The 20,009-nt window shown below is 35.3% G+C and overlaps 2 long non-coding RNA genes across 6 annotated transcripts; one reads left to right on the top strand and one right to left on the bottom strand.

Annotated features, from left to right (window-relative positions):
• The first annotated feature begins 5,881 nt into the window (after window positions 1–5,881).
• On the top strand, window positions 5,882–12,968 carry LOC106422411. Its single transcript, XR_007324815.1, has 5 exons — window positions 5,882–7,418; window positions 7,510–8,719; window positions 11,917–12,033; window positions 12,214–12,473; window positions 12,545–12,968. It is a non-coding gene; the product is annotated as an uncharacterized LOC106422411 (long non-coding RNA).
• Window positions 12,969–14,243: 1,275 nt separating this feature from the next.
• Window positions 14,244–19,504, bottom strand: LOC106392347. 5 transcript variants are annotated; one of them, XR_002659149.2, is made up of 5 exons: window positions 18,600–19,504; window positions 18,134–18,278; window positions 17,946–17,999; window positions 17,670–17,780; window positions 14,244–14,604 (listed from the first exon to the last, which is right to left on the bottom strand). It is a non-coding gene; the product is annotated as an uncharacterized LOC106392347 (long non-coding RNA). The 5 variants fall into 5 exon arrangements; XR_002659148.2 differs by having other exon boundaries at window positions 14,244–14,601; window positions 18,600–19,502; XR_002659150.2 differs by lacking the exon at window positions 14,244–14,604 and adding an exon at window positions 14,624–16,242.
• Window positions 19,505–20,009: the final 505 nt, after the last annotated feature.

The following is a 20,009-nucleotide window of genomic DNA, read 5'->3' as shown; positions in this document are numbered from 1 at the left end:
CTTATAAAGATTGAGTGATATATGATTACAGATGTCGAAAATCAGCAATCTAGATTATGCTGCCCTAAATCTCTTTGGAGATAATTATTTGCAATGGGCATTAGACACTGAGATTGTCCTGAAATCAAAGGGCCTCGGTGAAAGTATCATCGAGGAAAATAATGCAAGTGAAAGTAATAGATACAGGGCAATAATGATTACTCGTCAACCCTAAACCAATGAGGCTGCAGAAAAAAAAAATCTAAAGAAAGCAACCACATCCATCATGATAAACCATACGGCTGTAACCATGATGGATGGAAAGGACGTGGGCATAGCCAAACCACCTTATACGACCATGGACATAGGAATCACTATAACCGTGGTTGTGGACTCAGTTTTGGCCATGGTTAAGGGAGAGGAGGTTGTGGCATTTCTAAGCCACCACACTCGACCAAGTCAGTGTGCCATAAGATATGTAATGGGGAATCATTAGGCTAAAACATCTGATTGTCTAAAAAGAATAATGTTGATTTCGACTTCTGTGTTTGCTTTACTTTTTATTGTAATGGGGAATATTATAATATGAATGAATGATTTTAGATATGACTAAGAAAATGCCAATATATAAGGCAATATTGCGGGTATAGTCAGTCAGATAAGGGCCTGCGACCAGTATAGAATTGCCTAAAGGGCTACGGCTAGACTTAGTACATTGGCGCCTAAAGAGGCTAAGTACATTGGTGCCTAAAAAGAGCACACAGGCTTGAAAGACCTAATGCTCTATATCCTCCCATAGAAGCCCATTGATTTTATAAGATATATGATATAAGAATGGTTTCCATATAGAAACAATGGGCAAAGGAAACAAAGAGTGGTCGAAACTATACCTGCATTCTCTGCTGATCTAGACTATGCAAAGATCAGTATGATAAGAGGCAAGAGCCATGGTAACCAGATTGGTATACCCCACGAAAATGATACACTATATGGCATGACCGGATTAGCCATCCTGGTCTAAACTTGATGAAAAAGATTGATATTAAAAGGGCACACAGAGTTATCCCATAGTATCTCACGTTGTGTAACATGTACACAAGGGAAACTCATTAGGCTATAATGTCCCAAGCATCTGCAGATTATAGTATGATCATGAGGGGGAGTGAGGACAAACCCGTGGTCCATGACCAAACTATAAACACGGATATAACAGCTTGATAACAGCTTGGCCGTACAGGCTATTACCTATAAGGTTCAGATTCTAAAGTCTATAAGCTTGGGGACATCACGATTTTTACATGTATATAAGGTTAATATGCATCAGGCCATATAAGTGAGCATAGATATTCCCATCTCAGATTGAATACGGGTCATGAGCCAGACATATACCATCTTAAGAGACTATTGAATAAACCACCACAGACATATGTGACGTCTAAGATGAAACCTCAGAAGAGGATTGAGAATATATGTTGGATAAAAGTATGTCTTTCTCCCACGAGTTTTAAGAGACCTTGAGTCAAATATGGGCGATCAGATTGAGGCCATGTGCACGGATTGCATGACTAATGACTCTGACTATCCAACATTAGAAGGAGAAAGTTATAAGCTGGTAAAGATTAAAAGAATGATAAGAGAAATAGAATGGTATCAACCATCATTGTCTTGACAAGATCCTCGGACTAAAAGTATGATTTAAGACGGCCAAAGAAAGATTATACAAAGCTAGCTAATCTAGATGCCAGACACTAACCCGAAAAGAAAAGAAAAGAATGACTAAGTCATAACCAGCTTAGCACCAAACGAAATCTGATGTCCTAGAGACACAGTCAAGTTGCTACAGAGTCTATACAAGTTAGACCAAAGTGTTCCATAAGATAAGGAACCTCAGAAAGAAAAGGTGCATAGAATACATATCCGAGGTTAAAATAGAAACCATACCAGACATTGAGAAAAGGCTGCGCAACTAAACATCTAAGGTACCAAACCATGTAGCTTGGGACGCCAAACTACTAGGTAACAAAGATCCTGGATAATGAAATCTCAAATCGATTAGATAATTTCTGGAACACAATGGAACCACACATATATATACGTGTCGACACATGAAAGTTATATTTGTATAAGGAAACATAAAGTAGTAGCACTTGAGTTTAAAGATATAAACGAGGATCATGAACCCACGAAAGAGTACTCATAAAAATTAGATTGAAAGATAAACGTGGGGTTCAAGGTATCTAAAGAAGAGATAGGCGTATTGGCCATACACATATACAGAAACACCATCTGATAAACCAGTGAAATAGATGGGTCTTGTGAGGGAAAAGAAACCGTGAGAGATGGTACAGGATCACGAGGTGTAAAGGTGTTCATGTTTTCCTACTAACAACATTCGATCATAGTTTGTTACACAAGGATACTCACAGAGACCAAAGGAACAAATTATAAAGAGATAAACTCCTATGTGGTGGATGCTGCTACAGATTTTCGAAATTGACAAAACGTCTGGTCATAAGAAAGAAATTAGATTGACATACACTGATGTAGTAAGCAGCATATGGATCACTGGATAAAGAACAACATTATTCCTAAGTTGTTCATGGACTGAAACAAAGCAGCTGCATATATTATGTAAATGAGTTGTATAAGAACAATCCAATTCAGTCCATATACTTATAAAAGAGATTTGAATTCCTTGTGTTTACTTATACTAAACCAGCCTAAAGAAAAGTTAGTTGATTGACACATATTATCTATTAAATCTGTGTGGGTGTCCGGCTAGAGGCGTCCGGCCCTTCTTCTTTGATCATGGCTAGTGAAAAGAAAGATCAGCCATCGTGTTGTAGTCCATAAACACATGTGGCCGAGGTCCATGACCTAATATGCGTGATATGGTCCACGGCAAGAAAGGTCATGTGACGCCATGATATATTAAGATAGGACTGTAAAGACTAATGAATGTAGCATTGCCAAAGGCAAGAAGAGTCGATGGTCATGTATGAGGTCCATGAGTGTATTTGGCTATAGAGCCATAGTTCAATGAGATCGTAAAACTCATTACAGCAATAATCATTGATCACATCTTGATCTTAGACACTCATGAGACAAGTTATAAACATGTATAGGCGAGATCTATGACTCAACATGAATCGATCAGATTAGAGTGTGGTTGATATACATCCGTGTAGAAAAGATGCACCAGGACATAGACTTATGGCTTGAGATTACAAGTTCATGGCACCATGCTCAGCATGTATATTGTCTGTAAGTCTGACCGACCAAATTAAGAGTAGTCGACAGCAAATATTCACTTATTGACCATGCACACAAGATGTCATAAGACATGAGAAAAGACCGGAGAGGTCAAAGTAATCTAGTTACGGTTCAGTAATAAACTTGACCGATTTGTTTACTTCCTACCTGCACGTCCAGGAAGCTCACGCATCAGATGCGTAGGCTGAAGAACTTCCACTGAGGTTCACATCAGGGGGAGTAGTACGTGTTGTACTCTTTTTCCTTCATCATGGTTTTGTCCCACTGGGTTTTCCTGATAAGGTTTTAATGAGGCAACATTAAGCGTATTACAATCTCTGAATGGTTATGGCATCCAAGGGGAAGTGTTATAAATCAATTGGTGGATGTCCATAACCGGCCCGGTCTATAATCGGTCCAAACTCTAGAGAGAGAGACAGTCCAAACTCTAGAGAGAGAGGCGGCGGCCGCGGTATGGAGAGAGAGGGAAAGTCGACTAGAGACTTTCCATTATTCTAGTTTTCCTATTTCATCTATGTTTATGATTTATAATCTTTCCATTTATGTATTTCCATTTATCTCTCTTGTAACCCTTATATAAAGAGATCTCTTATTCATTAATAAAACACAGAAATATTCAGACCTAAAACCTTCGTTTTACAACACTTAGACATATATAAAATTTATCTTTATAGAATAAGTAAAAATTCTAAAATATTTTATTTCGGGGGAGTATTAGATATTTTGTTTGTTTGCCGTCGGTAGGCAGTAGCCATCATAGATTTTATTGTTTAACAAGATGCCCATGAATCGATTGGACTAATAAGTGAAGTGATATGATCTATAAGGGTTAGATATGAATCGATTGATCTATTAGAATAGATGGGGATAATACCAAACGAGTGGTCCAGTTTTCATTATATTTAATGGTCCAAAAAGGAAAGGCTGTTAAAATTATATGGCGTCTCCTCGAGGACCACATTCCTAGATCACGCCATTTATTGGACATCAAATCTAATTCCATACCTAAAAAATGTATGTTCTGGAAAAAAAAATTGTTTTAAAAAGATATATTTTTAATTTTTTTAATGTATGATTTTATGAAAAATTGTAAGTTTCAAAAAAATTAATGGTGTTTATTGAATTTCTATTGGGTAAAAGTTATGAAAAATTGTTATTCACAAAAAACAATGCATATTTAATGAGTTTTTTTAATATATCTGAAAAGTCTAGAATATGCATCTTTTAAAAACAGAGGGAGTATATATTAGTTTATTTATTTCTATACAAATTTATTTCAAAATTAAATGCTCATATATTTGACAAATGAAATCGATAGTTCAGCAGCAGCAAAAGGATACAATAACATAAATAAGCGGTCCCATTTTTTTTTTTTTTTAAACTAATAAGCGGTCCCATTCAACTTTACAATAATGGTAAATGCAAATGCTCTGTATTGCTCCCTTCTTTGCCACCATTTTACAGTGACAGATAAAATAACTGTGCTATAGAGGGTGATTGGTAGTTGCTGTAGGTGCTGTCAACAGTCCTATTTATTTTTATAGCACCAAATTCAGAGCAATCAAGCTTTAAACTTTTTTGAAATCACAGCTCTTAAAATAACCTACAGCTGTACAAGTCCTCTGCAGAGCTAAATATCTAAAGCAATTTTTTAGTGCTTTACATAAAATTCTACAACAATAAAATATAAAGCCACAGCAAAAAATCTACAGATTTTTTTCTACATCAAAAATTTTAAAGCTACAGCCATTACCAATCGGACCCATAATATACTACTCCATATGTTTGATTTTGTTTAATGTTTAAGGTTAATTGCACCAAAAATTAATGAGGTACCAATTTTATAAAAAAAATTCATTAAATCAAAATACCATTAAATAAAATTAATTCAACCAATTTTAAAAACAGTATTATGTAATTGGCTATAAATGTTAAATATTATTAAAAAATTATCTAAAATAATAAGAATATCACTTAATTTGTAACAATAAAAAATCTTAAAATTAAATATTTAAGTTTTATTTTTTATTTGCAAAAGTAACCCTAGACAACTTTCACCAAAAGTGAGAACCGAGAGTTTGGAAAACTTAGAGGAAAGTCTTCCAGCGAAAGACTTCCGTGTAAGTCATCTAGAGAAAGTCAAACTTCTGAGTCTGACGCAATCTGATCAATTGCAAAACTAATTTGTAAAGTCTTCTTTGGTATTTATGAGAATTTTTTGTTAACAAAGAAAAGTTGGAAGATTTTCAGAGAAGTCGTCTCTAAGAACACACATAAAGTCAATTCCAAAACTAACCTCTGTATCGACCAGAAGACTTCCGTATAAGTCTTCTATGACCAAAAGACTTACACAGAAGTCTTCTGACGAACATATCTGGAAAAAAAATCAATTTCATACTTTCAACCATTAAGATAACTTTATTAGCTTCTCCTATTACACAAAACCTCATCACGGAACATACCCACTTGTTAATGACCAAAAATTATGAGTTTGAACCTTACAAAGTTTAGAATCAAAATCTTGTATATAGAGGGAATATGAAAGATATGTAGTTTGTGTGCATAAGTAATGATATATGAAAAGTAAAAATTGAAACTTTGGTATATCAAGAGCTTCAAATTGGTTGTTCATAGTGGGTTGGTGTATTGATGGCAATAGCAATATTGTAAATATTTGATGAAGATGAAGATGATAAAGTAAAACACTCATTAAAAATCACATTTTCGTGAATAATCCGAACTTTTAGAGTGAACAAGTTAAATGAATTTTTTTAAAAAATATGGGTTAGCTTTGTGTTTGACCTTTTGTTTTGAGTCATATTTGAAAAAAAACCTTTGAAAATATATGAAAATGTGAACTCTATAACAAATAAGCCCTAATGTGTCAATTTTAGGAAGAAATAACTAAATGATACTAGTGATTTAGCAAATAGGATTTGAAGATGTCACGTAGGTCTAGATCCTATAAATCAATCTATTCAAATTATTTTAGTTATAAAATTGTTTAATTATTTTATTTAGTCGGTTGAAATCAACACAATAATGAAGCAAGGTTCTCTCCAGAGTCTGACACATAAGCTTTTTAGATTCATATTAGAGTGATATGTCATTAACTGAAAAAACTTGAAGAACCAATCAAATCATTTTGTTTATACACGTCATTTGTCTTGTGCCAAACCTTTTCTTCTTCGTTTAGTTTTTTTGTCGGCCTTCTTCGTTTACCACGAAGTTAGAGAGATATCATTGTTGACGAAGAACTCGAGATCAGATCGGAAGTAGTAGCGTCGGCGGCGGATACGGAGATCATCACAGGTTAGACGAGTCGACTAGACCGATGATCGATCCCACCCCTATTCAAAGCGTTTGAGCAGAAGGATATGATATTGGGTGGCTGTGGATGGTGTTGATTTGATGGAGGAGGAGTATCAAGTCCTGATCTGACAGAGAATGCAGGTACGGCTCCGGTCATCGACGCCACAATGGTAAATCTTCCCGGTTTGAAAATGTCCACTTATGCATTCTTTTAGTATATGTATGTAGTTATGTTTTAGATCATTGAGATTTTATATAGATATTGGTGGCTTTCTATGTTGTTTTGTTTATCTATTTTTGGGTTCAGACAGACGACATCTATTTTAGATATTTTGGTCGGCTGATGTTTGTAGTCTATATGTATTCTTGATTTTGAAGTTTTTGTTTGTTTTTGTTTGTTTTTTTTTGTTTTTTGTTTTTTGTTTTTTGTTTTACTTGTCAGGTACTTACATCTTTAACCTTGGCAATACATGGGAGAAGCTGCAGATGGCTGCACAAATTATATTCAGTGAGCCCACGATTATGATTCTTACTGATCCACGTACCGTCCACCGGGTAAAGTCAAATTTTGAACTGATGAGTCTTTTTTCTTATACGACTGATGGTTTTGTCTTAACTTGGTTCTTGTGAGTGTCTGTGTGTTGCTGCTGTTGCAGCCCATTAAGGAAGGTGCTTTGGGAAACATTCAAATCATTGCATTCCGTGACACAGACTCTTCCATGAGGTTTGTTGACATTGGTATTCATGCTAACAACAAGGGGAAGCAGAGCATTGGTTGTCTTTTCTTGCTTCTTGCTCGCATGGTCCTTCAGATGTGTGGAACCATTCGCCTTGCTCATAAGTGGGAAGTCTTGGTAAGGAGAGTAATATCATTTTTGAAATACTGCAATTTCATTCTTATGTTCCTGTTTGGTGTTTGACTTCCTTTTATGTTGTGTTGTACAGGTTGACCTGCTCTTATACATGGAGCCCGAGGAAGCCAAGCCAGAGGATAAGGATGGAGTTGGGCAGACTTTGGATTACCTGCTCCTCAATATGGTGGTGGAGACCAATGGACCACTGTTGCGATCTGATGCTGCATGGCCAGGAGAAGCCCAGGTGTGAATCTCTGCTGCTCCTGCCGCTGCTTCATGGAACGATTCTGGTGAGTCTTAGACATAAACAACATCTATTATTATAAAGGAGTGTTTTCTCCCTCCTGGTGATGCCACATCAGATTCCACATAGATAAGTGGACTTCCCTCGCGTCGACACGTGTCAACTGAGACAAAGCTCTGCGTTTTATTTAAACGCGTAGCCTGACGGGCTTCTCTGTGTAATGCATGTTGGGCTCTGAATATTGTCTCTGTGTCCGGACCGAGAAGATGAGATTCTTATTCCAACCCTAATTACCCGATCGAAGAGTTGCAGCAACTGACGATGAAGATTCTTGAGGCAACCGTTACATTGATTCGACACCATTGACGAACTTCTTAACTCGTTAGCTCCATTCCATATATGATAACTCATTCAATGCATCTTAACTTTATCAAGGCTGTGGATCTCCTGCTATAAAATGGTAAACCTATATCCCATAAAACTCATCCTCACAACTCCTAAAAACTTCTTTTCAATAGAATGACAAATTCATCTATCCTATTCTCTGATTTGAAGGCGTTATACGTCCACCGTCGAAGTGCGACAGCTCCGGTTTTTATAAGCTAGAAACGTGGACGGCGCTGTGGCGAGATGGTGGGTGTAGACATACTCTTCCTTGACTCTAAGGTTGTTCCGTTCTAAAAATTCATAATCATCGGTTTTTAAACTCAGAACTATCAAACGTTTATATTGAAAGCTATAATTTACGTATTTGGGAGTTGATTTTGATTATGATTGTTTATTTTGTTTCCATGTTTTCATGTCCATATTCCTCTGAAATTCATCATTACAAACCTCTCAATCTTTAGCTTTTAAGAGAAATTTCAAAGGAGAAGAGACCATAGAAGAAGTGAGAATAAACAGAGGTGAAGAAAAAACATAGGTCACAAAGTTGTGGTCAAGGAGTTTTGGAAAGCGATTTCTGAACAGAACATAAGTGTTTAGATCTCGGATAATATGCCTATGGAAAGATCAAGCTGCAAGGAATCCATAGAAACAAACCGTGTTCAAATCAGAGGTAAACTCCATTCAGAAATCTATTCGAAAGTTGATGAAAAGTTTATGTTTCTGATTGTCTATGAATTTGACCCATTTTCATTCATAGTTTATAGGTGTTTTTACTAATAATTATTGTATTATAAAGTCTATTTATTATATTTATAAGATCAGAAGTGTTTTGGAGATAAGTGATGATTTTGGAGCATTTTGGAGTTATTTGGAGCAAGCACCCGAGATGATCATCGAGCTCGACAATCGGTCGATATTGGAGAGTATGAATCGATCGATACACATGTCTTAGTATCGATCGACAGCGAAGCATGCAGAAAGCCCGTTTGGTCACAGCCGACTTGAAGCCCAAGACTTCACCATTTTACAAGATTACCCCTGACGAGTTTTACCCTAATTATATAAGCTCTGCCGCCATGTTAGAGGCAAAGTGTGCTTTCATTGTTTTACTATTTTCACAGCAAAGGTTTTTAGGATTTTGATAGATTGGAGAGAAGATCCAAAGTTATAATTTGTGATTGAAACTCTATTAATATCTATTTATAATTCTAATGAAGTTTTTATACTTAACTGCTGTTATGAATTGCTTAGCCATGTCTGAGTAGTTCCATTGTTAGATTTTAGGGTTTAAATAGGTTAGGAGAGATTAACCCCAACTATAGATTGATGAGTTGTGATAATCATCTTTAGGATTGTTCATTAATGTCTGTGTCTAGATTAGCTACCTAGAACCTGCCATTGGATTGATTGATAAAACCGAGAGCTTTATTCTCATCCTGAAAACATTCTAATAGAACTATGTTTTTTGCTATGAGAAAGGCGAGAGATGATCTAGTGAGCTTAGTAAGCCTTCATTCAACCTGCGCATAAAGCTTGACTAGAGTGCGTCAATTACCGAAGAGATGCTCGATAGGGTTCTTGAGGCATAGCAGTGAATGACAGTAGACTTCAATGGGAAGATAGATTCTGTCTACACCAACCTGAACACAAAGTTTGAGACTTTGAGCACTCATGTGAAGAAGATGGAGATGCATGTTGTGCAGACAGGAGATGCTGTTAGGAGGCAGGAAGCCTCAACAAGAGGAATAGGGGATGATGTGATGAAGCACCACGTGAATGTCATCATTGAGGATGACTTTTGGCAAGTTGTGAAGGAAGAGAAGCTGCACGAAGGTGATTTCGAGAAAGAGAGTTTGATGAGTTTTGGCGTATCACTTTGGTGTCGATCGACGCCAGACACCGAACATCGATCGACATACACCAACCCAAATAGATCGACAGGAATTCCCGAGCATCGATCGACAATGCCTACGGAGTCAAACCGCATATTGCAATGCCATGAAGATTCTAACTCACGAGGAGTTTGCAGCAAAACACCCACATCCGCTCAGCCCTGATAACGTCCGAATCGATCGACATGCCAACAGCAACATCGATCGACACTCAGAGGCCAATATCAATCGACAACCTTCACCGCCTATCGATCGACGAGCCCATATTACCTACCGAGTGCAGATGCCGAAGATAGATGTTGCACGACTTAACGCATTACGACCCAAACCCAAACCTTCAGAATATCCACTAGAGCCCGTCAGGACACCTTCAGATGATAGAGAAGATCCTATGGAAGAGGATAAGGTTTCTACTGGAAGAACCCTAAGGAGAAGAAAGGAAAGAGTGGCGAAACATCTGAAGAGGGGGGCTAATGAAAAGGAAAAGGAAAATTTCCGAAAGAGAGTCTTCAGGATTCCTCAACATAAGCCACTCGAGGAGGCTTAATATACCCACAGATTGTGGATGTTCTTCAGAGAAACCAGAGAGAAAGAAGAAGACATCAGGAGAATGTGACCCATTTTCATCCATAGTTTATAGGTGTTTTTACTAATAATTATTATATTATAGAGTCTATTTATTATATTTATAAGATCAGAAGTGTTTTGGAGATAAGTGATGATTTTGGAGCATTTTGGAGTTATTTGGAGCAAGCACCCGAGATGACCATCGAGCTCGAAAATCGGTCGATATTGGAGAGTAAGAATCGATCGATACGCATGTCTCGACAACGAAGCGCGCAGAAATCCCGTTTGGTCACAGCCGACTTGAAGCCCAAGACTTCACCATTTTACAAGATTACCCCTGACGAGTTTTACCCTAATTAAATAAGCTTTGCCGCCATGTTAGAGGCAAAGTGTGCTTTCATTGTTTTACTATTTTCACAGCAAAGGTTTTTAGAATTTTGATAGGTTGTAGAGAAGATCCAAAGTTATAATTTGTGATTGGAACTCCATTAATATCTATTTACTATTCTAATGAAGTTTTTATACTTAACTGCTGTTATGAATTGCTTAGCCATGTCTGAGTAGTTCCATTGTTAGATTTTAGGGTTTAAATAGGTTAGGAGAGATTAACCCCAACTATAGATTGCTGAGTTGTGATAATCATATTTAGGATTGTTCATTAATGCCTGTGTCTAGATTAGCTACCTAGAACCTGCCATTGGATTGATTGATAAAACCGAGAGCTTTATTCTCATCCTGAAAACATTCTAATAGAACTATGTTTTTTGCTATGAGAAAGGCGAGAGATGATCTAGTGAGCTTAGTAAGCCTTCATTCAACCTGCGCATAAAGCTTGACTAGAGTGCGTCGATCGATATCACACTTGAATAATCGATCGACGGTGCAAAAGGTGTATCGATCGACACTTTCTATTTATCAAAATAACGACAGTTGAGATCATTAGATCTAGTTAATAGACAAGTCAATACATGCGAGAGCTGATTGACTTGTTGATCAAGTAGTTGAGCTTTACATTATCATGCATGCAACTCATTAGACATCTGTAGGATTATAATTCCAATTTTCCTGAATAAAAACCCTAAATCTAGCTATTTCCTTTTTAAGCACCAAAACCCCAAACCTGCTATTGAACAAATACTTGTTCAATATAAGAATCTGCAATTTACATTTAAAAAATCTAAAAACATTCTTTCTTAACAAATCATATTAGATTCCTTAGGTTCCCTAGCTCCCTGTGAATTCGATCACTAAGTACTACAACTCGACCTCTTATTTGAGAGAGTATAAATCACTCTGATCAGGAAACCTGCAGTTCTACCTTTTCATTTCAGTGTTAATAATGAATCCCTGAGTTTGGTCCGAGCTCTGTATTTCTCTCCTCACGTTTTTAAGTTTTCTTTTTTAACAGGAGCACTTGAGTATGAGATGGGTGATGCTCATATGGCTATCCAAGCCAGATTGATGAACCAAGCTTTGCATAAACTGAGCCACTCTTTGTATAACACTTATCATCTTTATAAATCAGGTATCAAACTTCTGTAGATTATATTCAAAGAACTATGTTAGTTTCAAGAGCTTGGCATATTTCATGGTCGCTCCCCCGTTGTGATATCATGTAGTCTGATGCGTCTTCTGCTAATAGCATCAAACATTCTTACATTTTCAAAGTTTTCTTTTGTCTAAAGCCTTGAGTCTTTGTTTTCAGACAAAGCTATTCTCTGTTCTGCAGACACTACATGGTGTTGTCTTTGTTGCGGCCAGGTGTGGAGACCAGTTTATCGGAGGGAAAGCTTAAGATGCAATGTGAGGCTGACTCAGTTATGGCAATCTAGGAGGCTGAGGTTCTGATATTAAGGCACATGTTTTACGTTTCATTACACCAGAGATTTTGTTCATGCTGAACCTATGGATTTGACGCTATGTAGAAACAATGACGCTATGTTGTCCTCTACATTTGAAATTAAGGTATTACTTTATCATTATAGAACTATCTGGATTATGTTGTTTCAGTCTCTCAGATTAGTCTCTTTTTCAAGGTTGGTGTAATCAAATGGTCCACGGATAAACAATACGATCAAGACTTTTCTTACTCTGCTGATTAAGTGTCTGCAGCAATATCTAAGATAGTTTATTCATGTTTGATTTGTAATGTTGTCTTAAGGAGGGTGTACTCCTTATTGATGTACGAAATCCTACTACCTTTTTGTTTGTTTCCCAATTATATTGGATAGGTTAGTTAGTGTTGATTTACTCTCTGGCATTTGTTGCATGGTGATGGATGGTTATGGTTACCCTACCAAAGATGCAGAATGCTACAATATTTTTGAAAAGAATGAGCCTGAGCAGCTTTGCTTTTGGTGCCAGTACTATTATATGTTTTTTATTCTTTCATTTGCAAGGCTATGTGTATCGGAAATGACTTATTTAAGTGACTATCAATTACATGATATTGGTTGCTTCCTTGACAATTTTTAAGGGGTTGGTGATGCTTTTGTTTCATAGTATATATTCTAAATCAGGGTAAGTATATATTTGATTTTATGACAAACACGAGATAAAAGTGCATATTTTGGTGGATAACATAGACGAAATATTCATATTATGTCAATGCCAATTAAATCAATGTTATTAGTTGTGAATTTTAACTGTTGGTATTTTCCATTTCTTCGGATGATATGATGGGTCAAAGTATTTTCATTATTAAAAACTATTCTAAAAGTTTACGAGTAAATTTTATTAGTGAAAACCTAATAAGTTATTGGGATATTATTGTTTATTTAGTCTTCAAATATAATAATATAATAAAATATTCAGTCATATATTTATTTAAATATTGATAATTAATATTATGTTTTGATTCTGTTTTTTGTAAACAAATAATTTCCTATTATAGTGAATTATATATTCATGTTCAATTAATTTTACAATAAAATATATAAAAGAAGTAAAAAATACAAGTACATTCAATATGTACAAAATAAAAATTAAAAAAATGTTTTGATTATTTAAACCTAACCACAACAATAAGAACTCAAATCTACTTACTATATATAAAAAAAGTTGAGCAAACATTTAAGAAAATGTATACCATTTCAATCATGAAAATCATGTCATGCTAATACAAACTTATAATCTCTAACAAGACTAATAAAAAGTAAAAAAATAAAAAATTTTAGTTATGCGAAAATGATATAAAAAATGTGTTCTCATTATAGAAAACATAAGACAAAAAGAAAGATAATAACTAAAATAGTATAGTGTCATAAAATATATTTGACAATAAAAAACATGTTAGAAAAATAAACAAACATCAAACATTAAGTAAAATGAATATAATATCCCTCCTTATATAAAATCTGCTCAAAGACAAAAATCATTATTATACACATTTCTTACAAATACAAACCTAAAATATAAACCACAAAATAATTCAAATAATAAAAATCTAGATCACAAGTAAAGTATATCCCGTCCGTAGGACGGACCGATCCTTGTAAAACATATATCTTGGTGTTCTGTGTGTTTTAATTTACGATCTTGGTATGAATTGTTTGTTCTTTGCTGAAATTGAACGCAAATGGGTCATGTCAAAGGCTCAAACAAGTCTTTTATGAGTTTTAGTTCGAATTTTTTGAGTTCAGATTCTGACATCTTACGTGAAAGTGTGATATATGTTGATGCAGGTAGAATCAACAAGTGCCACAAATGAGTCAATCCATATTATGTAGGTTTTTATGGCATAGAAAAGAAATGCATAAATTTTAATAAAATGTGTTACATTTTGTGTTAAATAAAAAAAGGAAAGCAAATGTTTGCAAAATAAACCTATATGATGAGACTGTTCCTAATTGAAACTTACACACAATTCATATAATCAATGAAACCCGTTAGAGAGGTTTAGGAACCAAACATGGAGAAACAAAGTGATTCTTGGTCTTCAAAGCTTGTTTCTTATATTCAAATGGGGTTCTCAGTACGATCTCAAAATTTTTAGGTCTGATGTTGTCTCTGGCCTCACTATTGCGAGTCTGGCCATCCCTCAGGTTCGCCACTTAGCCATCACTCAGGTTCACCACTTAAAAAGTCACCCTAGCTGCTATAATCCAAATAAAAAATTTATTAACCAATTAAAAAAACCCAACCCGGCAGTCATAACCCACCGACACAACCAAGTCATTTCTTGATCATTGTCTATCGCTACCCCGCTATTGATGGTTACCAATTTTTGGGTTAGTTTTATAGGCAAGGGCTTCTGATTATTGTTTAATCAGGGTATAATTTGTTTACGGTTTAAAATGTGAGCTTCTCATCACGATCCCATGCAGCATAGGACTGGGCATTTTATCCGATACCCAAACTCGAATACGAACTCGACCCGAAAAACCCGAATCCGAACCGAAGTAGCAAAATACCCGAACGGGTTTTGTATTGAACAAGTTTGGATACCCAAACCCGATCGGGTATATACGAAACCTGAAGTAATACCCGAAGTCATCTGAACATATGTATACTTTAATCCAAATCTACATCTTTCATGATTGGTTTCTCTAAACAGATTTTGGTTTAATTAATATTATATAAAATCAATACCAAATCACTATTTTTCTTAACTTAAACATGTGCAATATATATATGTATCTCCTTCTTAAACGTGAGAGATGAAGACACCATATGCATTTCGCATCTCTCATCTTCTCTCCCTGCAAGATCTTCTTTCCTAAAATATTGTTCTTCTCATGATCCATGTAAGGTTTCTCAGAGACATTAGTTGTTGCTGTCATCAACGGTAACCACCATAAACATTAATGTAACAACCGGAGCCATCTCAAACCATCTTGTCGTTCTTCATACGGAGGGGTAGTTTCCATCCATGGAGCTTCACTTGTTACTCTCGATCTTGTTACGTAACGAAAGCAAAAGAACGAATAGTTTTTTTTTTGCAAGAATTATGTAATTTTAATTTTTTTCTATCAGTAATTCAATTTTTTTTTATCAAATGCTTTGGTTTTTTCGGTTATATCTGAAATACCCGAACCCTACCCGTCGTGCAGAAATACCCGAACGAGTTTTATGCTTCTATACCGAAATATCCGAACATCCGAAATACCCGACCCGAATCCGAACGGATATCCGAACGCCCACCCCTAATGCAGCACTTCCTCACTAAGTATCCCCACCTTATCTAAGTTCCAAAGCTTCAGGAAAGAACCTAATCATTTGGACGAATTTAGCTTCGGCAACTTCATGTTAAGATCTTATCAACTTAACATTGATATTTTGATTAACTTATAAGAATTTTACTTCTATTTAAATTAAGTAGAATATAACGTCTATGTTACAATATATTTCTACCAAACATAATTTACCATAAGAATATATGAGACAAAAATTCATAGCAGAAAAAAACATAAACAATACATTGCAAACAAAACTTCTATACATTTTGGAAATACCTTGAATGAAAAAGAGACAAAAAAAAATCAAAATTTTAGAATGTTTAATTTCTTTCGAAGTTCAAAATTAAAACCAAAGTTGATCGATATTTACTAATCAGATTATTTTAACCAAAAATTATAATGCTATCAGAACTGACAAATAAATTATCTAATAAATATGATATTATAAAAAATATACAAAAAACGGATAGCCTAGAACGCAGTGTAAGGAAGCAACTGTCTTTCGTCGTTCACATGGATGCAAATCTTCCGGTTTGGTTCGCAGATTCATATTGAATCTGTATAAGTTGATGACAAAAAAAAAAATTCAAAAAGCTTCTGCGGCATAGCGCGGGTATTTATCTAGTAAGAGAATAACGATAGGGGTAAAATTCATTATATTTCCAGAAAACATACTAATTAGATAGTCGGTGTGATGATAAGAAAGAGATGGTGCTGCTCTTACTCAACACCAGTAACTCAATGATTAGATACGCTTACTAGTTTCTAAAGGAGATATGTAAAACACTGAGCATCGATGTCTGTTCACTCCATATGATAAAAACTAACAGGCTGAAAGTTGGACAAACCTAGTTTCAAAAAAAAAAAGGTGGACAAACCAAAAAGTTAAAGAGACGAATCATAATAAGATTTCTGTAATTTTCCGAAACTCCCAATTCTTTCAACTTCAGTCTCATTTATGATCCATCGTTCTGAATATATAATCATTTTCCTTTTCAGTAAAATGAATAAGCAACTTTTTTTTTTATCGATGTATGTTCACTCCATATGACTATTCTTCTTATCTCCCAATGGCAACAACACCACATAAAATATATAAAATCGATAGGAGTATGCAACTTTTTTCTGTACATAAAGTGCTTGTTTCGTATGCAACTTTGTTTTCTTTTAGAGCAGACACTCCACCTCGTAAACAAAGACAAATTTCCCCCGATAAAACCCGCACCAACTGGCCGCATGCATATAATTAATACGATTAATAAAATATAAACATCGTTGTTTGTTGGATTTAGATGCTGATGTTGAACAAAAAACGATATAGGAGTTAGCTAATTTCTTTTTTGGCTAAACAATTTCATGTTTATTATTAAAACAACAATATCTTTGTTATAACAACATCACTTTTACTTGCCCTCACTTAGCGAAAAAACAATATCTTTGTTATCCAAAGTTCCGTATATACAATTCTATGCTTTGAGTGCCTCAAAAATACGTGGTGTTATTTTTTGGGGGGTACCGTCATATATATGTTTCTTAGAACATGATCAACCCTACAACCCCATTAGGATTTCTTAATGATTTTTTTAATAATAAATGTTACTTAAGAACTTAGTTAAGAAACAACAATATTTTATGTGCTTCAATGCTAGTCTCTTAATTAAGAGTTCTTAAAAAAATGGTTTATATAAAGAATGATTAACCCTTTATATAGAGAAGGAAAGAAGAGAATATGACTTTATATAGAGAATGAGAGAACGAGAAAATTTGTGATCAAATTATTTGGTTTTACCAAAACTTAATATATAGAAGATTACAAGACTACAAGCTCCCGTGACACATGAACACACAAGACTACAAGCTTCACTACGATGTTCAGAACGATGTTCACTAACCACATTTAACACTAACACTAACCATATATCTAAACACCAACCAGAATCAAGACATGTTCATTTAAGAGTGAGCTGTAAGGGAAGGAACGAACCTGGTGACATGGTGATCAGAACGATGAACCTCGTAGACATGTTCATCTTCTCGTGGCAATACATCTTTAGCTAAACTCCATGGGTCTTGGTCTTGTGCGGCTATTATTAGGCTGGGAAATCACATCAGACATTATTACAAGACACAACTAACAACACGTTCATCAATGTTCAATTACAGATGATTTTTCTTCTTGAGATGGAATAAAAAAACAAATCTGTAGCTCTCTAATTGTGGGCTGAAATGTACGCAGTGTTTTCCCAAAAGTTCTAGCTACCTGCACGATTACGAGTGATTTATTGGTCTTGTCTTCAGGGCTTCCACAATTACACTGAAACGAACATACACAGTTATAAAAGCACTACCTTTTCAATCAATTGTAGATTTAACAAAAGCGAGAATCTTAATTTAGAAACAAAAGAAGCTAAAGGGTTTGTAACTGATACAAGTATGAACATAGATTACCTTGCAAGAGCGGGCCTTTTACGCTCAGGCTGCTGATTGTTATTATCATCTTCCTCAAGTTGTCTCTTTTCTCTCATACTATTAGTCCTCTCCATATACCTCGTATGCATTTTTCTCAACAACTAAAATTTCCCACGGTATCGATCTGTAAGATTGAGACAAGCAAAGACACTTCACCAATCTCAAAACCAATGATAAGGAATCACAAACCTCCCGAAAATCCCCTCCAAATCAAACAATTACCACATAAAATCAAACTCAGATTTTCACTTTGAGCTACTTTACAGACATTAAGAGAGAAACTAGAACCGTATCAAGAAATCAAATGGCTCAGGTTTCTCTGTTCAATACCACAATTTGGATTTTGATTAAACAAGTTTAAAAGACAAGACCAATAAATCAACAAGGTTGCATATATATATATATATATATATAGAGAGAGAGAGAGAGAGAGAGGAAGTTTTACCGAGAGTGAGGAGAGAGTTTACGATGGAAGAGAGACTGAGACGAGTGAAGTTGGAAGGGATAACGACGGAGGTTACCAGAGCTTTGAACGGAGGGTAAAACTTCATCACGAACTTCACGTGGATTACTTTAGATGCATCTTCTCCTTTGCCAACCATCTTCGCCTCTTAAAATTCTCCAAAAGATGGTTACAGACAAGGAAGAAGAAGAAGGGAGACAAAACTAGGGTTCTTATCAACCAACATCGTCTCAAAATCCCAATACAATCACAATACAACAAACTTTTACCTTTCGATTCACAAAAAAAGATGCTTGATTCGACTCAGATGCATGCGATTTTCAGGAGGAAAGAGAGAGAGAGAGAGAGAGAGAGAGAGAGAGCACCGAAAGAACTCGAAACTGGGTGATCGTTTTTTTTTTTCTATCTAAAGCTCTCCTCCCCAATACAACTAAAACAAGTGTCCAATAAGATACGGTTTTTTTAACCCCTATGTAAGAGACGTTCATTTTACTTAACGAGTCTCGGTCGAACCGGTCCGACCGGTCGAACCGGTCCGACCGGTCGAACCGGTCCGACCGGCCGATCCGGTCCGGTTTTCAAAACCTTGCTTTTGGGGTTAAATTCCATAGTGATATTTATTGAAACGTATGAAGCATATATTAGTAACCAAAATGCGTTGACTAAATTATCACCTTCTCCTCGAAATGATGTTTCGTGATCATGAACCATCCAAATATTAATTAAAAACAACAATGAAAATGTATAGTTGCGTGACGTAATTTTGCAATGTTGAAAATATTAAAATAATATAGAGAAATGGCAAAAAATGCGTGAAAAGCTTATGATAAAATCGTGATTCGTAGGAACTAGAGTTTGTGAAATTAAAAAGCAAAGATATTAGGTATTTAACTGGTCAGATTTTGGCAAATTATTATATAGGGATATCGAGAAGAGGACAATAAACTAAAAAGCAAGAGAAAATAGGAAAGGCTTCCACCCCTGTTCTAAAACTCGCCCGAGTTACCGTTTAATCGGACGAGTTCTCGCTCCTCGGCAATTCACCATGGCGAATTCGTCAAAATCGGATGAAAAATCGGATTTATCAAAAAAAAAAAATTTTGGTTTTTAATGCTTGAAATCGAATATGAGATGAGAGATCTACAAATATACTGAATAAACAAGTAGAAAACAACAGAATTTAAGTGATTGGTGATAGATTTATTATGTTAGCTATGGTGGAATATGCAGAAAACAAGAACGATGGGTAAAAGAAGAAGAAGACTTAATTACTATTTTGCCACACATTAAAAGAAAACATTAAAAATAAAAATAAAACAGGTTTTTTGCTGTTCGAACACGTGACTTGCAAACTTAACTAACACAAAAACCACTAGACTAAACTATATCTCT

The sequence above is a fragment of the Brassica napus genome, chromosome C6 (genome assembly GCF_020379485.1).
Source record: "Brassica napus cultivar Da-Ae chromosome C6, Da-Ae, whole genome shotgun sequence".
Taxonomy (NCBI): domain Eukaryota; kingdom Viridiplantae; phylum Streptophyta; class Magnoliopsida; order Brassicales; family Brassicaceae; genus Brassica; species Brassica napus.
This window is presented reverse-complemented; position numbering and strand designations above follow the sequence as displayed.